Source organism: Arachis stenosperma, chromosome 9, assembly GCF_014773155.1.
Source record: "Arachis stenosperma cultivar V10309 chromosome 9, arast.V10309.gnm1.PFL2, whole genome shotgun sequence".
Classification (NCBI taxonomy): Eukaryota; Viridiplantae; Streptophyta; class Magnoliopsida; order Fabales; family Fabaceae; genus Arachis; species Arachis stenosperma.
Genome location: NC_080385.1, coordinates 144,691,358 through 144,717,376, shown reverse-complemented (window position 1 = coordinate 144,717,376; position 26,019 = coordinate 144,691,358). Strand labels below are relative to the sequence as shown.

Below are 26,019 nucleotides of genomic sequence, written 5' to 3'. Positions count from 1 at the left end.
AATAGTTCAGTTCTAAATAAGCCGAACTCAACGTATAAGGTTCATCAAATAAATTAAGCTTGAAAACATAATTATCCTTTTAATAAATCAAATAATACAATTTCTCAAATCCAACCCTTTTTAAATAACCTTACAAACAAGTGTAGGATTTTGTAGAAATTTCGGCAGCACCTCCCCTAAAACTTGGACTTTTGCCACCCGGTTCGGGTCCCAACTAAACCATTTCTCAATCCTTTTCAACAGCTCAAAACCAGAAATCAATTCAAAGCAAGCTAAATCCAACAACTGCCTCAGTGGCGTATCTCAAGGAAACCATTTCAAAATCAACTCAATATTAAGCGTTTTAACTCATTTCCAAAACTTTAAAGAAACGGTTCAATAACCAAAACACTGGTCCAAAACCAAATCAATTAAAATAAACCAGGCTGAATTCAAAAGTGCATTCGACTTTTCAAATCATCAAAATAATTAACTCAAATCAAATCAATCCTCAACGAATTAAACTCGGATTCAAATATTTAAAGAATCAACTTCAAACATTACATTTCACAAGTCGCACAACAATTCAGCCAAACCAACATCCATAATCATTCGAGTCAATCAAATAATACATAAGGCAGATACAATCACTAAATACACAATATCTCACATCAGTATCCATATGTAATAATTCCAATACATAAAATATAGTTTTTGGAAAGCGCCCCTACCTCAAAACGCAATTCCATAATCCAAACGTCTCATAGAGTCCTTTCCGCCTCATCCCAAACTGACGGCAACCAAAACCTCAGCTCCCAGTCACGTTCGCAATAACCATAGCAACACTAATCGCAACATACAATAATCAGGACTCGACCCCACGTTATCAAAACTCATATTCATTAACCGAACACAACAGAATACTAACGCGAGGCTTTCCGAAACATAAATACTTACTGAACTAGCGAAACGAAGCAATTGCGATTTCGAACCGGCGGCAGCAACAGCTCCGGCGGCGGCCAGAAATTCTGCAAACATTTTCGGCGACGGCAGCAAGGTCTCAAGTGGCAGAAACTCTGCCTGGAGCTTCAGCGGTGATCCCGGAAGTCATAGAACCATCTCCGGGCGGTCAGAACACAGGGCGTGGCTTCCTCCTCCAACCGTGGCACCTGCGGCGGCCTGAATCCTTTTCCGGCGACGGTGAGAACCCCAACAGTGCGGCGCGGTTCACTCTGCCCCATAGCACAACGGCGACCGGACCTCCAACTCGCGTCTTCTTCCTCCCCAGCAGCGACGAAACCGCACCTCCTCTCCAGTCTCAGACGTGAGCTCTGTCTCTCTGCCACCCACCATGTTTGACGGCGACGATCCCTACCGCAGCGGTGAGGATGCAGCTGGATGCGCGACTGCTCTCCTCCTTCGCGTCTCTCTCTGCGCGACTCCAACGGCGGCGATGGTGGCGCCGTTGGAATACATGGAGGCAGTGGCGGTGACAAGGATGGAGCAACGAGCGGCGGCTTCGAGATCTCAGCGACAGAATGGGGTGATGGTAGCAGAATCGTGAATGGGCAGAGATGAACGGCACGGCTTCACGGCGGCAGTTCGCGGGCGGACTGACCGACGGTAGCGCGGCGGCGAGGCGTGGGTCGATCTCCCTGGTTCGCGAGCTCTCTCTCTCTTCACCCAGAACTCTCTTTTCCCTCAGCTCGCAACGGCGGCGACGGTGGCAGTGACACCCACCGCGCCGCCTCCCTCTTCTCTGATCTCCCGTTTCTCTCCTCCCTTTCTCTTTTTCTTTCCTTCATGGAAACAGAAAGGAAACTGTGTGTGGTGTGAATGAAAGGAGGAAGGAAAACAGTCAAGTGTGGCGGCTGGGTTTGGGAGCTGAGTGTGTGAAAGGGAACCGGGTCGGGTAGTGGTCACTGGGTTAGGGTTTCATTATTTTGAAAATTAGGGTTAGGGGTAATTCGGTAATTTCACATAAAATTGGGAATAATATAGTGATTGAAACCCAAATTAAATCCAACACTATTTGTACATAGAAAATACTATTTGTTCATCAATATCACAATTATTTTCAATAAAATGTCCAAATCAAATAATTAGAAATAATATACTTAATTTCTTCATATTCCAAAATAGCAGTACTAATATTCAAAATATTACTCATTTAATCAAAATCATGTAAAATCCATATTATTTCATAACTGCCAACTTTATAATTTAAATATAGAAAATAACTCAATAATTATAAAATTGGATAATAATCATAACTCGTCTCAAATTCAATAAATCAAAACTTGCCTTAATTATCTATAATAAAATAATCTCTGAAATTAAGGCTATAAATAACTGTAGGATTTGAAACTTGCTCATAATAAGACTTTTCAAATATTCTGGGTCTTACAGTCAAGGTAGGATTGTATTTGATCAAGTGGACTAAAATTCGAATCCTTGATTAACCTAAACTTACCACCTAACCTAAAACAATCCATGTAATTACAATGCAAAATCCAACTGCCCATTAACTGTGCTTACCACATATTTATGAATTCATATTTTGAGTACAGTACATATGCATTACTATCACCATTTATCTTGGGGCATTTTGTCCCGTTTTATTATTTTATTATTTTTTTATTTTTTTGTTTTCTTATCTTTTTCTCATCATTTTTTTCTTTTCTTTTTTTTTCTCAATTCATATGATTAAGTGATTGAATGCAGGAATATGTGCTCAGCTGTCTCTTGCACAAATTCACCAAAAGTATACAATACCCAATTCCCTAACCAAATATTTTTAAACCCACTGTCCCCACACTTAATTCATGAGCACTCTCACTAGTCTAAGCTAATCAAGGATTCAAATTAATGACATTATTATTTTCCGCTTAGAGTTAATGATGTGCTAAAGTAAAGAATAAATGGGATAAGTTGGCTCAACATTGGTTTACAAAGGATAATGAAAAAGTTAAGGCCATATGGGTATGTAAGCTCAGTGAAACAAGGTCTCAATCATATAAGTGCATGCATACATCAAACAGTGAAAATATAGAATTAAGTAAGACAAAGATCACAATTTTATTGAGAACAACACACACCAAAATAAATCATTGGTTGATAAAATACAACCAATCAAATAAGGCTCAAAATCTCACTGGTTTTGTGTGTTCAAGCTCTAAAACCATGTTCCAAATAAAAATCTTCAAACAAGTTTAACAAAAATTTTAGTTCAAATTAGTAAAATACTCTAAAAAGTTTCTTGAAAAAGAAGATATCACTTCAACCAAGAAGTGGTAGAATATGCACAAAATCTAACAGACATGCAATCAATCATGCAAATACAACAATGAACTAACACAGGAAATTAAATATTGGTGTTGAGAAGGAACTAACTAACCCACGGAAGTCGGTATCGACCTCCTCACACATAAAGGTTACACCGTCCTCGGTGCATGCAAAGACATGCAAGTGGACGGGGATTGTGAGTGATAACCGCTGCTCTTTCTTTAATGGATTGTGTAGATGGACTTGTTGTTTGCCCCATTTAAAAGCTTTTCCTTTTTCTTTCTTGATGGCCATCCTGAAAGAAGAGAGAAAGGAAGAAGAGTAACCCACAAACAAAGATAGAAAAACAAATAGAATATGGGTGGGTTGATGCCAAATAATGAGGATCTCAACTACATGGTAGCTATAACATATAAGTGAGAAAACAGTAAAAGCATATGGCATATGAATAGTACAAAAATTACAATAATGGGGGAGAGAGTGTGGGTAATGAAAGACAATATAAGTGCATATCAATGCAAATGGAATACAAGTGTGATAAAAGATTAGCATTGATCGATAAATAATATCACCCAACAATATAAACAAGTTACTAAGCACCAAAATAATACGAGAAAAGATACAACAGTTGAATAAGAACATTTAACACCAACAGAAAAATAACAAACTTAGAAAAGAAAATATAAACATGCACAAAGTTAAAATGCAATAAATGAAAGTATGTAAATGTAATGAGGAAAAAAATGAAAGAAAATAAGGATAAAAAGTCAAAGGAGAAGAAAGGAAGAAAGGAAGAAGAAAGAATAAGAAAAGGAAAGAATTAGGATTTGAAAAGAAAAGAAAATTAAAAGCAAACAGAATCAGGCGGCGCGCTGGGTGTAAGTTGCACAGTGCTGTCAACCCGCAGGCGTCGCCCACGCATACACGTGGGTGGGCAAAGAGGTGAAGGACGCGTAAGCGTGTAGTACGCATACGTGTGACCATGATCGTGCGAAACGCGCGGTTCCATCATTACTCTCACGCAGCTCTCTGTTCGAAACACGCATTACGCCGATTTACACATGCATGCGGACGCGCCATTGGTGCTTACGCGCGGGATGGCAAAGAATCATGCGACGCGTAAGCGTTGGTCACGTGTACTGTTTGTGCTAGACGCACGATTCCAATGCCATTCCAGCGCAACTTTATGCCTATTTTGTATTTTTGCTCACATACACACGACGCGTACGCGTCATAGGCTCTTGCGTGTGGATGTGCTCTGTTTTTTTTAATGCAAAATAAAAGGAAATATGCAGAACTGGAAATTAAAACTAACAGAAATAAATTAAAACTAAGAAAAAGGAGGATCATACCATGGTGGGTTGTCTCCCACCTAGCACTTTTAGTTATTGTCCTTAAGTTGGACATTTTGTGAGCTCCTTGTCATGGTGGCTTGTGCTTTAACTCATCCAGGAATCTCCACCAATGTTTGTAATTCCAATAGCCTCCGGGATCCCAAACTAGGCACAAATGGCCTTCAAGCAAGTTAAAGCAAGTGACAAGTCCCCAAGAGTGTTGATTGCTAGACTGAATTCCGCGGTCCCAAACCTTGCTTTTGCACCCGTCTTCTTATTGATCATCATTGTTCCAACCGGGTGGCAAGCAATTTGAATTCTCACTGAAGCGTCCAAACAACTTCCTAGACCATTCAATTGAGCTCTACACCAACCCTTGTACTTCAATTTGGAGCATGCAACCATATCGAATCTTGCATGACAACTCCTACCACTAACCATCTCCCTCTTACTCTTAAAGCCACAAAGAGCTCTAAGTTGACCATCCGTCTCAAGCAAACCATATTCAAGTGGGAAAGTAAAGGTTAAGGATAAGAATTTTACCCACTTGAATGTTGTATTACATGGTAATGGCTCTGGGAGAGGTGTTTCCAATGGTCTTGCAAGCTCCACTCCCTTGTGCTCTTCTTTGAATTCTTCCACCTCTTTTCGAGCTTTCTCAGCTTCAACCTCTTTCTCTTAGTAGTTTTCTTCCAATTCAATCTCTTCTTCATTGCTTACCAAGGGCATGGGAGGTTGTGCCTCGTCTTCTTTAATCTCCATCTCTTGATCAACCTCTTCAAAGTCTTCAACCATGATATGCCTTGGAGGTTGTACACCCTCCTCGGCATCAAATTCAACCTTCACTAATTCGTCAACTACTTCATCTTCAAGGGTCTCTTCTACCTCTACCTTTTGGGCCTTCTCTTGCTTCTTTTGAAGTATGAATTCGTGAAACCGATCCATTACGTCCCTAAGACGATCCCTTCTCTCTTGTTCCATGTCACTAGCATAATTGGGATCGTGTTGCTTTTGGATTGATGAATGTGGGTGCTCTTCCATGGAGGTGGTGATAGGATGGAGAGATCATTATGTGGTTAAAAAAGAAGTACACTAGAGCTTGAAGGTTGATTGTTGGGGGTATTCAATGATCAAATCTGTGAGGTGAGAGCTTGTAAAGCAGAGGTCAGACTGTTTAAGGTAGAGTTAAGTGTGTTCTCCATGGTCTTTTGTCTTTGGTGAATAACACTAAGAGTGTTGTTATCCAATGGAGGTTGGGGTGGATATGAGGGTTCATTTGTTAGGAGAAAAGGCTCATAATACGAAGGTGGTTCCTCTTGATAAGAGTATGGAGATGGTTTATCTTGATAGGGATATGGAGGTGGTGTATATTGAGGTGGTGGTTTTTGGGAGTAATTGTGTTGGAATGGGGGTGGCTCTAAGTATGGTTCGTATGGCTCATAAGGCTCTTGATATGGTGGGTAAAGATTAGGGTCATATGGGGGTTTTTGGTGGTAAGAGGCTTTTGAGTATGGTGGTTCAAAATTATGTTGAGGAGGGGGTTCATAGGCATATGGTGGGGCTTGTTGGTAACTACAAGAGGGTCCACCATATCCATTGGATTGATATGCTCCTTGAAATGGTTCTTGCTCATAGTAAGTGGGTGGAGGTTGTTGCCAAGAGGGTTGATCAAATCCTTGTGGCTCCTCTCATCTTTGATTGTCCCATCCTTGATGCAAGCTTTCATTGTCATCTCCTTTTTCTACAACATGATTGTAACCAAACTCATAGCCAAAGGGGTGAGAATTCATAGTAGTAAATAAAAACAAAAACTAATAAAAATAAACAACAAAGTCCTAAAACTAACAAAAAACTAACAAATAATAAAAAAGCAAATATTTACAATAACCAATAATAAGGCACACGTTTGCAATTCCTCGGCTGCGGCGCCATTTTGATGAATGGATTTTTGTGTGGTAAAGAATTTCACAAATAAATTCTCATTGAAAGTATAGTTCCTAAACCAACAATAATCCTTTCATACAAAAATTTGGTTGTCACTAAAACATACCCCTAAAAATAATAACCGAAGTATTCAAACCTCGGGTCGTCTCTCAAGGAATTGTAGGGAAGTGTTCTTGTTATTGGTTATGAGTTGTATCTTTGGGGTTTTGAGATAGGAAACAAGAAAAGTAAATTGCAAGGAAATTCAAATGATAAAAAGGTCTTGGCAAGGTTTGGTGGTCAAGGATCTCTATCCTTATTCCTAACCACAACATGAGAATTGGCAAGGATCAATCCCATTAAGTCATCCTCTAACTAATAGTAAAGGAAAGTTAAATGAGCTATATCAATCCAAATCCATAAGTCCTAGCTCTCCACCAATTCAATCAGTGAGAAATAGATTTAATGGCTCCCAATTATCAATTACTTGGACATTAGTAACTCAAGAGTTCCTAAGTTACCATCCCAAACCAAGAACATAAAATCCTACTCTAACATCTTTCCAAGCATTTTGTCAAACACTTGGTAGGCATAAAATATAAGCATAGAAAAGTAATAAGAGAACAATAAATCTAAACAACTAATTGTAAATATAAATGAGGACAATTAAAGGAAGAAGAAATAAATATAAAATACCTCAAATTATATTAACAAGAAATTGAATCTAACATGAAGAGTTCATAAACTAAATTAGCAAAATAAGAAAATCACAATTATGAATAGATAACTAAAGTGCTAGAACAATAACAGTAGAAGAAACCTAAAATTATGTGAATGCGAAGTGTCTCCTTGAATGAGAAACCACCCCCAGCGATTTTTGATACGTACAGCACGTCGCTCCGTCACGCGTACGCGTCATGCACGCATACGCGTCGCTTGTCTGCTGCACCATCCACGCGTACAGGTGCTTTGCGCGTGCGCATCACCTAACAGCAAGGCAACTATGGCAAATTATATATCATTTCGAAGCTCCAAATGCTAGCTTTCCAACGCAACTAGAACCGCCTCATTTGGATCTCTGTAGATAAAGTTATGATTGATTGAATATGAAGAGGTCAGGGCTGACAGCTTAGCAATTTCTTCAATTTCTTGTGTTCCTTCCACCTTTGCATGCTTCCTTTTCATTCTCTAAGTCATTCCTGCCCTATAAACCCTGAAATCACTTAACACACATATCACGGTATCGAATGGTAATAATAGAGGATTAAAGTTAGCAAATTTAGGGCCAAAGAAGCATGTTTTCAATCATAGCACAAAATCAGGAAGGAAAATGTAAAACATGCAATTTCTATGAATAAGTGTGAGAATAATGGATAAAATTCACTCAATTAAGCATATGATAAACCGTAAAATTGTGGTTTATCAAGTTGCGCATCAGGAAAAGTCTCGGATATCTCAGAAGTGGGAGGGGACGTCCCTACTGTAGGTTCAATCTGGGACAAGTGGTCAGCCACCTAATTTTTTGATCATTTCCTATCCCTGATCTCTATATCAAATTCTTGCAGGAGTAATACCCACCTTATCAATCTTGGTTTAGAGTCCTACTTTGATAGAAGGTATTTGAGAGCAGCATGATTAGTGTAGATAATGACTTTAGAGCCTATTAAATAGGATCTGAACTTGTCAATGGCATAGACGACTGCAAGTAATTCCTTCTTTGTGGTGGTGTAGTTCCTTTGTGCGTCATTTAAAACAGGACTGGAATAATAAATGACGAGCAGGAGCTTATCATGTCTTTGTCCTAGAAATGCACCAATGGCATAATCACTGGCATCACACATCAGTTCGAATGGTAAGTCCCAATTGGGTGCAGAAATGACAGGTGCAGAGATAAGCTTTGCTTTCAGAGTTTTGAAAGCAAGCAGGCAATCCTTGTCAAAAACAAAAGGACTGTTAGTGACTAAGAGTTTGCACAGAGGTTTAGCAATTTTGGAGAAGTCTTTTATAAACCTCCTGTAGAAACCAGCATGGCCCAAGAAACTTCTGATTGCCTTAACATTAGTGGGTGGTGGTAATCATTCAATTATTTCCACCTTAGCCTAATCGACCTCTATTTCTTTGTTCGAAATTCGATGTCCAAGAATAATGCCTTCAGTTACCATGAAGTGGTACTTTTTCCAGTTTAAAACCAGGTTAGTTTCTTGGCATCGTTTCAGAACTAGGGCTAAATGGTTAAGGCCAAAATCAAAGGAATCACCAAAGACAGAGAAATCATCCATGAATACTTTAAGAAATTTCTCAACCATGTCTGAGAAAATAGAGAGCATGCACCTCTGAAAGGTTGTAGGTGCATTACAGAGGCCGAATGGAATTCTTCTGTAAGTGAACATTCCATATGGGCATGTGAACGTTGTCTTTTCCTGATCCTGAGGATCTACTACAATTTGAATGTTGCCTGAATAGCCATCCAGGAAGCAGTAGAATGCATGTCCAGCCAGTTTCTCCAGCATCTGGTCTATGAATGGTAAAGGAAAATGATCCTTTCTTGTGGCGTTATTAAGTCTTCTATAATCAATGCACATACGCCAACCTGTCACTGTCCTTGTAGAGATCAGTTCATTCTTTTCATTATGGATCACCGTCATCCTTACTTTCTTGGGTACAACTTGGATAAGCTTACCCAGGGGCTATTTAAAATGGGATAGATAATCCCAGCCTCCTACAGTTTTATGACTTCGTTTTGGAATACTTCCTTCATAGCTGGGTTCAATCGCCGCTGTGGTTGCACCACTGGTTTAGCATCTTCTTTGAGCCTGATCTTGTGCATACACCGAGTTGGACTAATTTCCTTTAAGTCACTTATGGTCTATCCAAGAGATGTTTTGTGTGTCTTCAGCACCAGGATAAGCGCTTTTTCTTTCTGTGGCTCTAAGGCAGAGCTTATCATTATAGGGTAGGTGTTTCCATCTCCTAAAAACACGTATTTCAAGGAGGATGGTAGCGGCTTGATCTTGAGTTTGGGGGGATCATCCTCCACATTAGGAGCTTTTAAAGTCGTCTCCTGCCTTTCTGGTGCCTCCATATCAGGCCTAGCATCTTCAAGGATGTCATCCAGCTCCTCCTCGAGTATCTCAGTTGCATGTACCTCTTCTACCAGAGAATCAATGATATCAATCCTCATGCATTCCCCAGGGGTGTCAGGGTATTGCATGGCCTTGGTAGCATTCAGTACGAACTTATCCTCATTAACTCTCAGAGTCACTTTCCCTTTTTCCACATCAATGAGGGTCCTTCCTGTAGTCAGAAAAGATCTACCTAACATGATGGATGCATTCTTATGTTCTTCCATATCCAATACCACGAAGTCTGTGGGAAAGGCAAAGGGTCCAACCTTCACAATCAAGTCTTCAACCACTTCTGATGGAAACTTAATGGAGCCATCAGCAAGCTGAAGGCATATATTGTGCGCTTGACTTCTTAGATCCCAAGTTTCTCTATCAGTGATGAAGGCATTAGGTTGATGCTCGCTCCAAGATCACATAGGAATGTCTTTGTGCAACCATTTCTGAGGGTGCAGAGTATCACAAAACTCCCAGGGTCCTGAAGTTTCTTCGGTAGGGTCCTCTAGATGACTGCACTGTATTCTGCAGTGAGGAAGACTGTCTCAACCTCCCTCCAATCCTTCTTATATGTCCTTCATAAACTTGGAATATGAAGGTATTTGTTCAAGGTCTTCTGCAAATGGGATTTTAATCTCCAATCTCCTGAGGTAGTATGAAACCGAGCAAACAACATATATTTTTCTGCTTGACTGAGTTTCTAAAGAAATGGCATCTTGGTCTTATACTCCTGTATTCTGAGTGGCGCAGGGTAAGTGTCCATAGTGCCAGGAGAAGGGTTACTAGCTTGCTTAGGAGAGGTGTTCTCTGAACTTGCACCTGAATTTCCCACAACTAAATCGGTAAGTGCACCGAGTCGTCCAAGTAATACCTCAGGTGAGTGAGGATCGACCCCACGAGGATTGTCGGATTGAGCAAGCTGTGGTTATCCTGCAGATCTTAGTCAGGTGAATAGAAAGTTGATTGTTGTTGTTGTAGGCGCATAAAAAAACAATAATGAAAGACGTAGAAACAATGATAAGGAATCAGTTAAGGCATTGGAGATACTTATTCTTCCGGATTAACACTTCTTACTGACTACTTTAATAATGAGTGATTCATTCCATGGCAAGGCTGTAAGTGATTAAAGCCGGGACTAGTGGTCATTAATCTCCTCTGATCCACATCAAACGCCAGTGCTAACGGTCATCCAACGTGAATGAGGGTGAAGCTCATGCATTCAATCTCTGGTGATCCTACTCAAAACACAACAAACAAGGTCGGATCTTTCGGATCGGAGAATGATGCTGAATATTCCAACCTTAGCGCCACAGAGACCTCAATTACCTATGACTAACGAGATTTTATGTCATATATCTCAATTATCCCATATACTCTCTTGGAACTTGTGATGTATTCTCAAGCTGTAGCTCAATGCTATCCAGCTAAGGCTTCACACGAGCTCAGAATAAGGGGTTTTACTCTCGTTCCACTCTAGATTCATAAGGATGAAGAACGAAAATGCATCATAGAATAGAATTAAATATATATTAAAGTAAAAAAACAAAGATATTAACCGATAGGAATGAGCAGAGCTCCTATCCTTAACCTAGGAGGTTTAGCTGCTCATAGTGTATAGAGAAAACAGAAATAATGTATGATAGGTAGGAAGAAGATGAAGATCCTTAACAAGAGTGATCTTCCTTCTATATATACTAATAACTAGACCTAAAAAGATATTAATAATAATTAAAAATTACAAAAATGTAACAGACTAAGCTAAAAGTGCGAAAATCCACTTCTGGGCCCACTTGGTGAGTGTTTGGGTTGAGCTTGGCAACCAACTTGGAGGAGTGGGAATTAAATGCCCACTAGGGGATAAATGTGCTGCCTTGTGCTCCCTTTATGGCATTGAACGCTGGGTTTGGGAATTCAATGCTAGCCTTAGTCCTTCTTAGGCGTTGAACCCCAGAAAGGGTGTAAGTTGGCATTCAACGCCCATTTTGGGCAGTCTAATCCAAAGAAAAGTATACACCATTATGTATTGTTGGAAAGCCCTGGAAGGTAGCTTTCTAACGTCATTTAGAGTGCATCATTTGGACCTTTGTATCTCTAGTAATGCGCATTTGACTGCATGGAGGTCAGGAATCGACAGCATCTACACTCCTTTATTTGCGTCTGAATTAGTGATGAGCGGATAATTTATATGCTTTTTGGCATTATTTTTAGGTAGTTTTTAGTAGGATCTAGCTACTTTTTTGGATGTTTTTATTAGTTTTATGCAAAATTCATATTTCTAGACTTTACTATGAGTTTGTGTGTTTTTCTGTGATTTCAGGTATTTTCTGGCTGAAATTGAGGGACCTGAGCACAAATCTGATTCAGAGGCTGAAAAAGGACTGATGATGCTGTTGGATTCTGACCTCCCTGCACTCAAAGTGGATTTTCTGGAGCTACAGAAATCCAAATGGCACGCTCTTGATTGCGTTGGAAAGTAGACATCCAGGGATTTCCAGCAATATATAATAGTCCATACTTTTCTCGAGTTTTGATGATGCAATCTGGCGTTCAAACGCCCCTTCTCTGCCCTATTCTGAAGTCAAAACGCCAGAACTGGCATAAAAGCTGGAGTTAAACGCCCAAACTGGCACCAAAGCTGGCGTTTATCTCCAAGAGAAGTCTCTACATGTGTAAAGCTCAATTCTCAGCCCAAGCACACACCAAGTGAGCCCGGAAGTGAATTTCTGCATCATTTACCTATTTCTGTAAACCCTAGTAGCTAGTTTTCTTAAAAATAAGATCTCTTACTATTGTATTTTCATCTTGAAATCTTTTGATCATCTTTTGATCTCTTGATCACATTTTGGAGGCTGGCCTCACGGCCATGCCTGGACCTTGTTCTTATGTATTTTCAACGGTGGAGTTTCTACACACCATAGATTAAGGTGTGGAACTTTGTTGTTACTCGAATATTAATGCAATTACTATGGTTCTTCTATTCAATTCATGCTTATTCTTATTCTAAGATATTCGCTGCACTTCAACATGATGAATGTGATGATCCATGACACTCATCATCATTCTCACCTATAAACGCGTGACTGACAACCACTTCCGTTCTACCTTAGATCGAGTGTGTATCTCTTAGCCTCCATTCCGAAAGATCGGAGTCTTCGTGGTATAAGCTAGAATTATTGGCAGTCATTCCTGAGATCCAGAAAGTCTAAACCTTGTCTGTGGTATTCTAAGTAGGATCTGGGAAGGGATGACTGTGACGAGCTTCAAACTCGCGAGTGTTGGGCATAGTGACAGACGCAAAAGGATCACTGGATTCTATTCCAACATGATCGAGAACCAACAGATGATTAGCCGTGCGGTGACAGCGCATTTGGACCATTTTCACTGAGGACGGGAGGTAGCCATTGACACCGGTGAAACCCAACATATAGCTTGACATGGAAGGGAGTAAGAAGGATTGGATGAAGGCAGTAGAAAAGCAGAGATTCAAGAGGGATGAAGCATCTCCATACGCTTATCTGAAATTCCCACCAATGATTTACATAAGTATCTCTATCTTTATCTTTATGTTTTATTTATCTTTTTAATCATTAAAACTCCATAACCCATTTGAATCCGCCTGACTGATATTTACAAGGTGACCATAGCTTGCTTCAAGCCAACAATCTCCGTGGGATCGACCCTTACTCACGTAAGGTATTACTTGGACGACCCAGTGCACTTGCTAGTTAGTTGTGCGAAGTTGTGACAAAGAAGTGAGATTACAATTGTGCGACCAAGTTGTTGGCGCCATTGTGTATCACAAATTTCGTGCACCAAGTTTTTGGCACCATTGCCAGGGATTGTTCGAGTTTGGACAACTGACGGTTCATCTTGTTGCTTAGATTAGGTACTTTTCTTCTTATTTTATTTTCAAAAAGTTTTCAAAAATCTTTCAAAAAAAAATTTTCTTCTCTTTTTCGTTTTTCCAAAATCAATTTTTGAAAAAAACCAAAAAATTTTCATAAAATCATAAAAACTCAAATATTTCATGGTTCTTGTTGAATCTAGGGCCAAACTTTAAGTTTGGTGTCAATTGCATGATTTTAATTGTCTTGCAAATTTTGAAACACATATATTGTGTTCTTGATGATCTTCAAGTCGTTCTTGATGAATTGCCTTATTTGATCTTCATGATTTATTGATTTGCATTGCATGATGTTCTACATATGCATTCTTGCATTCATATGGCCCAAACATGAGAAAGTTCTAAGTTTGGTGTCCTCCATGTTTTCTTTCATTAAGAAAACTGAGTTCTTGATGTTCATCTTGATCTTCAAGATTGTTCTTATGTTCATCTCGACGCTCATAATGTTTTTGCATATATCTTGTGTTTTGATCCAAGAATTATATGTTTTGTCTCATTTTGTTGTTTTTCAAAATTGAAAATATATCTTCTTGAATAAAGGATATAGCAAAATGAAGATCCAAGAACATAAAGCAGAGAATTTATAAAGAAAAAGCTGGGCGTTCAAAATGCCCAGTGAAGAAGGAAAACTGGCGTTTAAACGCCAGCCAGACCTGGTTGGGCGTTTAAATGCCTAGTAAGGAAGGAAAACTGGCATTTAAACGCCAGCCAGGGTACCTGGCTGAGCGTTTAAACGCCCAAACTATACAGCAATTGGGCGTTAAACGCCCAAAACATGCAGCTCCTGGGCGTTTAATGCCAGGATGACACAAGGAGAGGAATTTTATTTTCAAATTAAATCTTTTTCAAATCTTCATATTTTTTTCAAAATCAAATCTTTTTCAAATCAAATATTTTCAATCATATCTTTTTCAAAATCATATCTTTTCAATCATATCTTTTTCAAAAATCAAATCTTTTTAATTTTTATCTTTCCAATCATATCTTCAAAATCATATCTTTTTCAAATCATATCTTTTTCAAATCATATCTTTTTAAAATTCTAATTTCAAAAATCTTGTTCTAACTTCTTATCTTTTTCAAAACCACTTAACTACCTTTTTCACTTTTAATTTTCGAAAAAAAAACATTTTTTTTTTCAAAATTCATTTTTTTTCACTAATTGTTTTAAATTTTAATAAAAATTTTCGAAAATTCTTCCCCCCTCTCTTATCTTTTTCTATTCAAACACTAACATTCCTCCTCCATTGTCAATTCGAACTCCATCTCTCTTTGTGTGTTCGAATTCTTACCTCCTTCTTCTATTCTTATTTTACTCTGACACCTCAAGGTATCTCTATACTATGACATAGAGGATTCTATATTTTCTTTGTTTTCTTCTCTTTCATATGAGCAGGAACAAAGATAAAGGCATACTTGTTGAAGCTGATCTAGAACCTGAAAGGACTCTGAAGAGGACCTCACTGATGTTTTCGAAAAGGAAGTAGTAAAAGAAACAATTATGGCCAAACCAAACAACAATGCAAGGAAGATGCTTGGTGATTTTACTACACCAACTTCCAACTTCTATGGAAGAAGCATCTCAATTCCTGCCATAGGAGCAAACAATTTTGAGCTAAAGCCTCAATTTGTTGCCCTACTGCAACAGAAGTGCAAGTTTCATGGACTTCCATCAAAAGACCCTTATCAGTTCTTAACTGAGTTCTTGCAGATCTGTGATACTGTTAAGACCAATGGAGTTAATCCTGAAGTCTACAAGCTTATGCTTTTCCGTTTTACTGTAAGAGACAGAACTAGAACATGGTTGGATTCACAACCTAAGGAAAGCCTGAACTATTGGGATAAGCTGGTCAGTGCTTTCTTAGCCAAGTTTTTTCCTCCTCAAAAGCTGAGCAAGCTTAGAGTGGATGTTTAAACCTTCAGATAAAAAGATGGTGAGTCCCTCTATGAAGCTTGGGAAAGATACAAGCAACTGACCAAAAAGTGTCCTTCTGACATGCTTTCAGAATAGACCATATTAGATATATTCTATGATGGTCTGTTTGAATTTTCCAAGATGTCACTGGACCACTCTGCAGATGAATCCATTCACCTAAAGAAAATGCCTGCAGAAGCTCAGGAACTCATTAAAATGGTTGCAAATAACCAGTTCATGTATACCTCTTAGAGGAATCCTGTGAGTAATGGGACGCCTCAAAAGAGAGGAATTCTTGAAATTGATGCTCTAAATGCCATATTGGCTGAGAATAAAATATTGACCCAACAAGTCAATATGATCTCTCAGAGTCTGAATGTATTGCAAAATGCATCCAATAGTACTAAAGAAGCATCTTCTGAAGAAGAAGCTTATGATCCCGAGAACCCTGCAATGGCAGAGGTGAATTACATGGGTGAAGCCTTTGGCAACACCTATAATCCTTCATGGAAAAATCATCCAAATTTTTCATGGAAGGATCAACAGAAGCAAGGCTTCAATAATAACAATGGTGGAAGAAACAGGTTTAGCAATAGCAAACCTTTCCCATCATCATCTCAGCAACAGACAGAGCATTTTGAGAAGAATCCTTCTAACTTAGCAAACATAGTCTCTGATCTATCTAAGGCTACTCTTAGTTTCATGACTGAAACAAGATCCTCCATTAGAAATTTGGAGGCACAAGTGGACCAGCTGAGTAAAAGGGTTACTGAAACTCCTCCTAGCACTCTCCCAAGCAATACAGAAGAGGATCCCAAAGGAGAGTGCAAGGCCATTGATGAAATCAAAATGGCCGAAACCTTGAAGGAGGAGGAGGACAAAAACTCCAATGAGGAAGACCTCAAGGAACGTCCACCATTTAGTAAGGAGTACACTAATGAGGAACAAAAGGAATCTGAGGCTCATACAGAGACCATAGAGATTTCATTGGACTTTCTCTTACCATTCATGAGCTCTGATGATTATTCATCTTCTGAAGAGGATGAAGACATCGTTGAAGGACAAGTTACCCAATATTTAGGAGCAATCATGAAGCTGAATGCCAAATTATTTGGTAATGAGACTTGGGAAGGTGAACCTCGCTTGCTCACCAATGAATCGAATACATTGGTTCAGTAAAAGTTACCTCAAAAGAAACAGGATCCTGGTAAATTGTTAATACCCTGTACCATAGGCACCATGACCTTTGAAAAAGCTCTGTGTGACCTGGGGTCAGGGATAAACATGATGCCACTTTCTATAATGGAGAAACTGGGAATCTATGAGGTACAGGCTGCCAAATTCTCATTGGAGATGACAGATAAATCTATGAAAAAGGCTTATGGAATAGTAGAGGATGTGCTAGTGAAGGTTGAAGGCCTTTACTTCTCTGCTGATTTCATAATCCTAGACACTAGGAGGATGAGGATGAGTCCATCATCCTTGGAAGACCTTTCCTAACCACAGCAAGAGCTATGATTGATGTTGACAGAGGAGAGTTGATCCTTCATGTGAAAAAAGAATGCCCTGTAGTAAAGACTCAAGGTTCTCCATCTGTAACCATAGAGAGTAAGCATGAAGATCTTCTGCCAATACAGAGTCGAACAGATCCCCCACATTTAAACTCTAAGTTTGGTGTTGGGAGGCCACATTCAAACTCTAAGTTTGGTGTTGAGAGATCTCAACCATGCTCTGATTATCTGTGAGACTCCATGGGAGCTCACTGTCAAGCTATTGATATTAAAGAAACGCTTATTGGGAGGCAACCCAATTTTATTCTAATTTTATCTATGTTATTTTATGTTTTCTTTTAGGTTGATGATCATGTGAAGTCACAAAGACACTCATAAAAATAAAGCAGATGTCGAAAATAGCACACCCTAGAGAAGGACTTACTAGCGTTTAAACGCCAGTAAAGGCAGCACAATGGGCGTTTAAACGCCCAATTTGGCACCTTTCTGGGCATTTGAACGCCAGAACAGGGCACCAGACTGGCGTTTAAACGCCAAAATAGAGCAGAAAGCTGGCGTGTAAATGCCAAAGCAGGGTAGCAAACTGGCGTTTAGACGCCAGAACAGGAAGGAAAGCTGGCGTTTAAACGCCAGAATTGCACTCTAAGGCGTGTTGAACGCCAAATTAGAGCAGGGTTGAGAAATCCTTGGCCCCTCAAGATCTGTGGATCCCACAGGATCCCCACCAACCTCAACTCACTCTCTCTCTTCTTCACACCTTTCTACAACACTCTTCCCCATATATCCTTCACCAATCACTTCATAATCTCTTCCCCAAAAACCCCACCCTCCATCTCCTCCATTTTCTTCTTCTTCCCCTTCTTTCCTTCTTTCTTTGCTCGAGGACAAGCAAACCTTTTAAGTTTGGCGTGGTAAAAGCATCGCTTTTTGTTTTTCCATAATCATTTATGGCACCTAAGGCCGGAGAAACCTCTAGAAAGAGGAAAGGGAAGACAAAAGCTTCCACCTCCGAGTCATGGGAGATGGAGAGATTCATCTCAAGGGTCCATAGCTCAGCAGTAGAGCATCTAACTACACAACAAGAGAACCCACTCATGGACCTCAACAAGAGCATGAGGGATTCCCTCATCAAGAAATCCCTGAGATGCCTCAAGGGATACATTTTCCTCCACACAACTATTGGGAGCACCAAAATCACTAAGGATGGAGCAACAAAGGCAAGGAATAGACATAGAGGAGCTCAAGAGCACCATTGGTTCTTCAAGAGGAGGAAGATGCCACCCTCACTAAGGTGGACTCATTCCTTAATCTCCTTGTCTATTTATTTTTCTGTTTTTCGAAGTTTTGCTTGATGTGCTATCTATGTTTATGTCTTTACTACATGATCATTAGTGTCTAGTGTCTATGCCTTAAAGCTATGAACAAATAAATCCTTCACCTCTCTTAAATGAAAAAATGTGCTTAATTACAAAAGAACAAGAAGTACTTGGATTTCAAATTTTATCTTGAAACTAGTTTAATTATTTTGATGTGGTGGTAATACTTTTTGTTCCCTGAATGAATGCTTGAACAGTGCATGTTTTTGATCTTGTTGTTTATGAATGTTAAAGTTGTTGGCTCTTGAAAGAATAATGAACAAAGAAAAATGTTATTGATAATCTGAAAAATCATGAAATTGGTTCTTGAAGCAAGAAAAAGCAGTGAAAAAAAATTTTATGGCGAAAAAAAAAGAGAAAAGAAAGAAAAAAAAGAGAGAAAAAGCAAGCAGAAAAAGCCAATAGCCCTTTAAACCAAAAAGGCAAGGGTAAAAAGGATCCAAGGCTTTGAGCATTAATGGATAGGAGGGCCCAAGGAAATAAAATCCAGGCCTAAGCGGCTAAATCAAGCTGTCCCTAACCATGTGCTTGTGGCATATAGGTCCAAGTGAAAAAACTTGAGACTTAGTGGTTAAAGTCGTGATCCAAAGCAAAAGAGTGTGCTTAAGAACTCTGGACACCTCTAACTGAGGACTTTAGCAAAGCTGAGTCATAATCTGAAAAGGTTCACCCAGTTATGTGTCTGTGGCATTTATGTATTCGGTGGTAATACTGGAAAACAAAGTGCTTAGGGTCACAGCCAAGACTCATAAAGTAGCTGTGTTCAAGAATCAACATACTTAAATAGGAGAATCAATAACACTATCTGAAATTCTGAGTTTCTATAGATGCCAATCATTCTGAATTTCAAAGGAAAAAATGAGATGCCAAAACTGTTCAGAAACAAAAAGCTACAAGCCCCGCTCATCTAATTAGAACTAAGTTTCATTGATACTGTGGGATTCATTGTATATTCTCTTCTTTTTATCCTATTTTGTTTTCAGTTGCTTGGGAACAAGCAACAATTTAAGTTTGGTGTTGTGATGAGCGGATAATTTATACGCTTTTTGACATTATTTTTAGGTAGTTTTTAGTAGGTTCTAGCTACTTTTTGGGATGTTTTTATTAGTTTTTATGCAAAATTCATATTTCTGGACTTTACTATGAGTTTGTGTATTTTTCTGTGATTTCAGTTATTTTCTGGCTGAAATTGAGGGACCTGAGCACAAATCTGATTCAGAGGCTGAAAAAGGACTGATGATGCTATTGGATTCGGACCTCCCTGCACTCGAAGTGAATTTTCTGGAGCTACAGAACTCTAAATGGTGTGCTCTCAATTGCGTTGGAAAGTAGACATCCAGGGCTTTCCAGCAATATATAATAGTCCAAACTTTTCTCGAGTTTTGACGACGCAAACTGGCATTCAAACGTCCCTTCTTTGCCCTATTCTGAAGTCCAAACGCCAGAACTGGCATAAAAGCTGGAGTTAAACGCCCAAACTGGCACCAAAGCTGGCGTTTAACTCCAAGAGAAGTCTCTACACGTGTAAAGCTCAATGCTCAGCCCAAGCACACACCAAGTGGGCCCGAAAGTGGATTTCTGCATCATTTACCTATTTCTGTAAACCCTAGTAGCTAGTTTTCTTATAAATAGGACCTCTTACTATTGTATTTTCATCTTGAAATATTTTGATCATCTTTTGATCTCTTGATCACATTTTGGGGGCTGGCCTCACGGCCATGCCTGGACCTTGTTCTTATGTATTTTCAACGGTGGAGTTTCTACACACCATAGATTAAGGTGTAGAGCTCTGCTGTTCCTCGAGTATTAATGCAATTACTATGGTTCTTCTATTCAATTCATGCTTATTCTTATTCTAAGATATTCGCTGCACTTTAACATGATGAATGTGATGATCCATGACACTCATCATCATTCTCACCTATGAACGCGTGACTAACAACCACTTCCGTTCTACCTTAGATCGAGCGTGTATCTCTTAGCCTCCATTTCGAAAGATCGGAGTCTTCGTCGTATAAGCTAGAATTATTGGCGGTCATTCCTGAGATCCGAAAAGTCTAAACCTTGTCTGTGGTATTCTAAGTAGGATCTGGGAAGGGATGACTGTGACGAGCTTCAAACTTGCGAGTGTTGGGCGTAGTGACAGACGCAAAAGGATCACTGGATTCTATTCCAACATGATCAAGAACCGACAGATGATTAGCCATGTGGTGACAGTGCATTTGGACCATTTTCACTGCGGACGTGAGGTAGCCATTGACGCCGGTGAAACCCAACATACAGCTTGCCATGGAAGGGAGTAAGAAGGATTGGATGAAGGTAGTAGGAAAGGAGAGATTCAAGAGGGATGAAGCATCTCCATACGCTTATCTGAAATTTCCACCAATGATTTGCATAAGTATCTCTATCTTTATCTTTATGTTTTATTTATCTTTTTAATCATTAAAACTCCATAACCCATTTGAATCCGCCTGACTGAGATTTACAAGGTGACCATAGCTTGCTTCAAGCCAACAATCTCCGTGGGATCGACCCTTACTCACGTAAGGTATTACTTGGACGACCCAGTGCACTTGCTGGTTAGTTGTGCGAAGTTATGACAAAGAAGTGAGATTACAATTGTGCGACCAAGTTGTTGGTGCCATTGTGTATCACAATTTCGTGCACCAATTAAACTTTGCCAAAAACTTGCCAATTTCACCCAAAAATCACCTGAAATTATAAGAAAAATACAAAGGCTCAAAGTAGTATCCAAAATATGAATTTTGTACTAAAACCTACTAAAACATAATAAAACTTAATAAAATATAACTAAAAACACTAAGAAAATAGTGCCAAAAAGTGTATAAAATATTCGCTCATCAACAGGCGGGAATACTCACCACTATACTGGACTCGTACACGGGGATTGTAGTTTATTATAACAACTCGAGTAAGAAGCTCAATGATAGCAAGAAGCGAAAAGATAATTACGAAAAGAGGTACAACGACGAAGATAGCTGAAGGAAAAGCTCTCAAGAATAGAGGCCAAACTTCGAAGTCGAAGAAATTGGGCCGAAAGGGAGGAAAGTCCTCTTTGTGGGGAGGACCCATTCATTGAAGAAAACATGCGAGCATAGGTTCCCAAGAACTTTAAAAATCCCGACATAGATCTCTATGATGGAATGACCGACCTAAGAAATCACTAGAGCAATCTCAAAAGTTGGATGTACCTAGCTGATATGTCCGATGCAACTCGTTGCAAGGCCTTCCCGAGAATGCTGACCAAAGTAGTGATGAAATGGTTTGATAACTTACCGCCCAGGTCGGTGACTTGCTTTGATGACCTGGCAAGGAAGTTTCTAACCCGATTTTCAATTTAGAAGGATAAATTCAAACTTGCTCTGATTCTCTTAGGGGTAAAACAAGAGATCGGTGAAACACTCCAAGATTATATAGAAAGATTCAACAAAGCTTGCTTGAAAATACAAAACTTACCTCTTAAAGCAGTGATAATGGGGTTGGTTAACAGCCTTAGAGAAGGGTCATTTTTCCGATCCATATCCAAGCGACACCCGACTTCCTTGTATGAAGTATAAGAATGAGCAGAGAAGTATATCAACATAGAAGAGAACTATCAACTTAGAGATCCATCCAAAAGTCAAACCTTTCCTACCAAGTTTGGGATAAGGAGAAGGAGACAAAGAAAAAAGAGGAGTACAGCTCGGAGAAGCTGCGAATGTACCACAACTACACCTCGCTCCGAGTTTCTCTTGTTGATATCTATAGGGAGATCTGTCACACTAAAAAACTTTCACCTCCTAGCCCCATTAAACACAAAAAGACCAGAAGTTGGATAGAATATTGCGAGTACCACAAATTATACGGGCATTCTACGAATGACTGTTATGATCTGAAAAATGTTATAGAAAAGTTGGCCAGAGAAGGTCGGCTAGAAAGATACCTCACTGAAAGGTCGGACGACCTAGGAAAGAGGAAGAGAGGAGACGAAGATGGAAGTCGGGGAGATCAACCACTAAAAATCCCTGATAGGCATATGCACATGATAAATGGAGAATTCACAGGAGGAGTGGTTACTAAGTCCTCACATAAAAGATAGGGGTGGCAAAGCGGCTGGCCCGCCCCAACCCGCCCCGCCATGCCTAGGCCTGCGCCATAAACTGGGCAGGTTGGCCCGTCTTGGCAACTAAAATGGGTTCAAAATTCTAGTCCACCCCGTTTTATGGCGAATTGGTGGGCCAGCGGGCTAGCCCCCTTGACTCTTTTTTTTTTGAAAAATAAAAATCATTAAAATTAATAAAAAAATAATTAAAAAATTAAATACAAATAAAAAATTGTCAAATTATAGTGTAAATTTTTTTAATATTCACTTTTAATTTTTAACTTCAATAAAATTGTTCAAAATAATATTTGTTAATAGAACCATCTTTATTTTAAAAAATAAGTCACATAATTTGAGCATATATACGAAATTGTAAAATAAAATAAATAAAGTTAATAACTAAAAGAAGCATAAAAATAAAAAATAAAAAAGTATTTGAAAATATATAATTGTATTTTAGCTGCCATCATTTTTACACCTCACCTATGTATGAAATTTCTAACTGAAGAAGAAATTTTCACTAAGAGGAGATAAAAAATTAGCAAGAAAGTGTTACAATGAAAGTCTCAACCTAAGGGGAAGTACCAAAGGTAAGAAAGTCAATACTATTAAGCTCGATGTCTGAGTACGAAAAGAACTGCATCTACAACATGAAGGGAAAGTCAAAAAGTTCAAATCGGAGATCAGGCAGAAAAGACAACGAGTAAAGGAGCCAATTTAGATGAAAGTTTAAAGGCAGGTTTTATTGAGATCTTACAAAGAAACTCTGACCTCTTCCTCTAGAAAGCCTCCAATATATCCGCCATTGACCCCGACCTCATGAATCACAAACTCGACGTTTATGCAGGCTTCCGACCTGTCCAGCAAAAGTGGTGAAAACTCGGCCCTGAAAGAACACAAGTAGTTAAAGAACAAGTGCAAGCTTTGCTAGAGGCCGGGTTTATAAGGGAGATAAAATACCTTTTGTGGTTGGCAAATGTGGTTCTTGTGGAAAAGCAAAATAGGAAATGGATGATGCGTGTTAATTATACCAATCTCAACAAAGCTTGTCTCAAGGATCCATATCCACTTCCAAGTATTGATGCCTTGATTGATTCAGCTTCAAGATATAGATATTTCTCCTTCATGGATGCATACTCAGGTTACTATTAAATCCCTATGTACAAGCCGAACCAGGATAAGACCTATTTCATCACTCTAAAGGCTAACTATTATTATGTAGTAATGCCTTTTGGATTGAAAATTGCTGGCGCAACATATCAATGATTGATGAACAAGGTACTTTCATCTCACCTCAGAAAATTGATGGAAGTGTATGTGGACGACATGCTTGTCAAGACTAGAGATGATCTCAATCTGTTGTCCGACCTAGCCAAAGTATTTATCATAATAAGGAAGCATGAGATGAGACTTAATCCTTCAAAGTGCACCATTAAAGTAGAAGATGGGAAGTTCTTAGATTTCATGCTCATTCAAAGAGGTATAGAGGTCAATCCGGACAAATGCACAGTAAAATTAGAGATGAAAAGCCCAACTTGTCTAAAGAAAGTCCAACAACTAAATGGGAGGTTGGCAGCTTCGTTCAGGTTCCTAGCAAGAACAACCCTGAAGTCTCTACCCTTGTTCTCAACACTAAAAAAAGGGAACCAATTTGAATGGACTCAGGAATGCGAACAAGCCTTCCAAAACTTTGAAACATTCCTAAGCCAACCTTTCAATCCTCACCTAACCTGTCCCAGGGGAAGAGCTCATTCTCTATCTAGCAGTAGCAAGTCGGGCTATAGCTTCAGCCTTGGTCCGAGAAGATAAACACAGACAACAATCCATCTACTTTGTGAGCAAAGCTCTGCAGAGGGCAGAACTAAACTATCAAAAGATAGAGATGTTTTCATATATCCTTATCATCACTTCCAAAAGGCTCTAACCTTATTTTCAAACTCACACTATAAAGGTCTGAACTAATCAAACTATGAAACATATTGTGCAGAAGACGGACATCACAGGTAATATGCTACAATAGGTCGTAGAACTATCCAAGTTTGACTTAAGGTACGAAATTCGAACAACAATTAAATCCCAGTACCTGGCCAACTTTGTGGCCAAATATACTGAAGGCTAGGGAAATCCTACAACCTAGAGTCTATATGTGGACGGATCATCCAATAAAGCTGAAAGTAGAGCAGGAGTTATTCTGAAAACGGATTGATCTATCATTAAAGTTCAAGTTTCTTGCTTCTAACAATCAAGCAGAACATGAAGCATTTCTTGCTGAGTTAAAGCTGGCTAAAGAAGTCAGAACAGAAAGGTTGATAGTGTTTAGTGACTCTCAAGTGATAACCTCCCAAGTTAATGGGACTTATCAAACTAAAGATCCCAAAATGAAGAAGTACCTAGAAGAAGCACAAGCACAATTGGCTCAGTTCTCAGAAAGAGAGGTCCGATATATAGCTCGAGAGTCCAACATCCGAGATGATGCGCTCTAAATAAGGCAGCACTAAGGCAGGGGCAGCAATAGAAGCATGATCCAGGAAACTCTCCATGCATCCTCAGTGCTAAAGAAAGATGACAAATCAGACACAATATTCATATCCAACCAAAGTTTAGGATGGATGACTCCCATAGTTTAATATCTTAAATTCGATATCATTGCTGGAGATGAAAATGAAGCAAAGAGGCTCATAAGGGAAGCACAAAACTACACTGTGATCCATAATGTTCTCTATGAAAGAGGAGTATCAACACCTCTATTGAAGTGTGTCCCAACCTCCAAAATTAAGGAGGTCTTAGAAGAAGTTCATAATGGCATATGTGAAAATCCCTTAGGAGCATGATTACTAGCCAAAAAAGTTATTTGAGCCGGCTTTTTTTGACCGACCTTGAAAATAAAAGTGGCCAACTTTGTTAAAAAATGTTCACATTGTCAAAAGCATGCCAACTTCCATATAGCACCTCCAGAAGAACACATCAGTGTTACTTTACCATGGCCATTTGTAAAATGAGGCGTAGATCTCCTCGATCCATTTCACAAGCCCCTGGAAAAGTAAAGTACCTCATAGTGGGTATTGATTATTTTACTAAGTGCATCGAGGTAGAACCTTTGGCAACCATCACAGCACAAAAAAATCGAAAGTTTCTCTACAAGAATATTGTTACTCGGTTTAGAGTTCCACACTCCATCACTACGGACAACGGAACTCAGTTCACCGACTCAAAATTTAGAAACCTAGTGGCCAACCTCAAGATTAAGCACTGGTTTACATTGGTAGAACACCCTCAAGCTAATGGACAAGCCGAAGTGGCAAACAAAGTCGTATTGGGTGGGTTAAAATGCCGACTACAAGATGCAAATGGAGCATGGGTAGACGAGCTTCCTCAAGTCTTATGGGCACATCAGATAACTCCCCACTCAACAATTGGGGAATCACCTTCTCAACTAGCTTATGGCATAGAGGCCATGATCCCTATAGAGATCTCTGAAGAATCTCCAAGAGTTATATTTTATGATGAAGTGATCAACGTCTGAGCACAAAAGAAAGAACTTGACCTCCTTCTAGAAGTCCGAGAACAAGCT

At 39.2% G+C, this 26,019-nt stretch overlaps 1 non-coding gene across 1 annotated transcript; it reads right to left on the bottom strand.

The window, feature by feature from the left end:
• Window positions 1-15,438: 15,438 nt before the first annotated feature.
• Window positions 15,439-15,546, bottom strand: LOC130952933 (small nucleolar RNA R71). The gene has a single exon (XR_009075107.1). It is a non-coding gene; the product is annotated as a small nucleolar RNA R71 (small nucleolar RNA).
• Window positions 15,547-26,019: the final 10,473 nt, after the last annotated feature.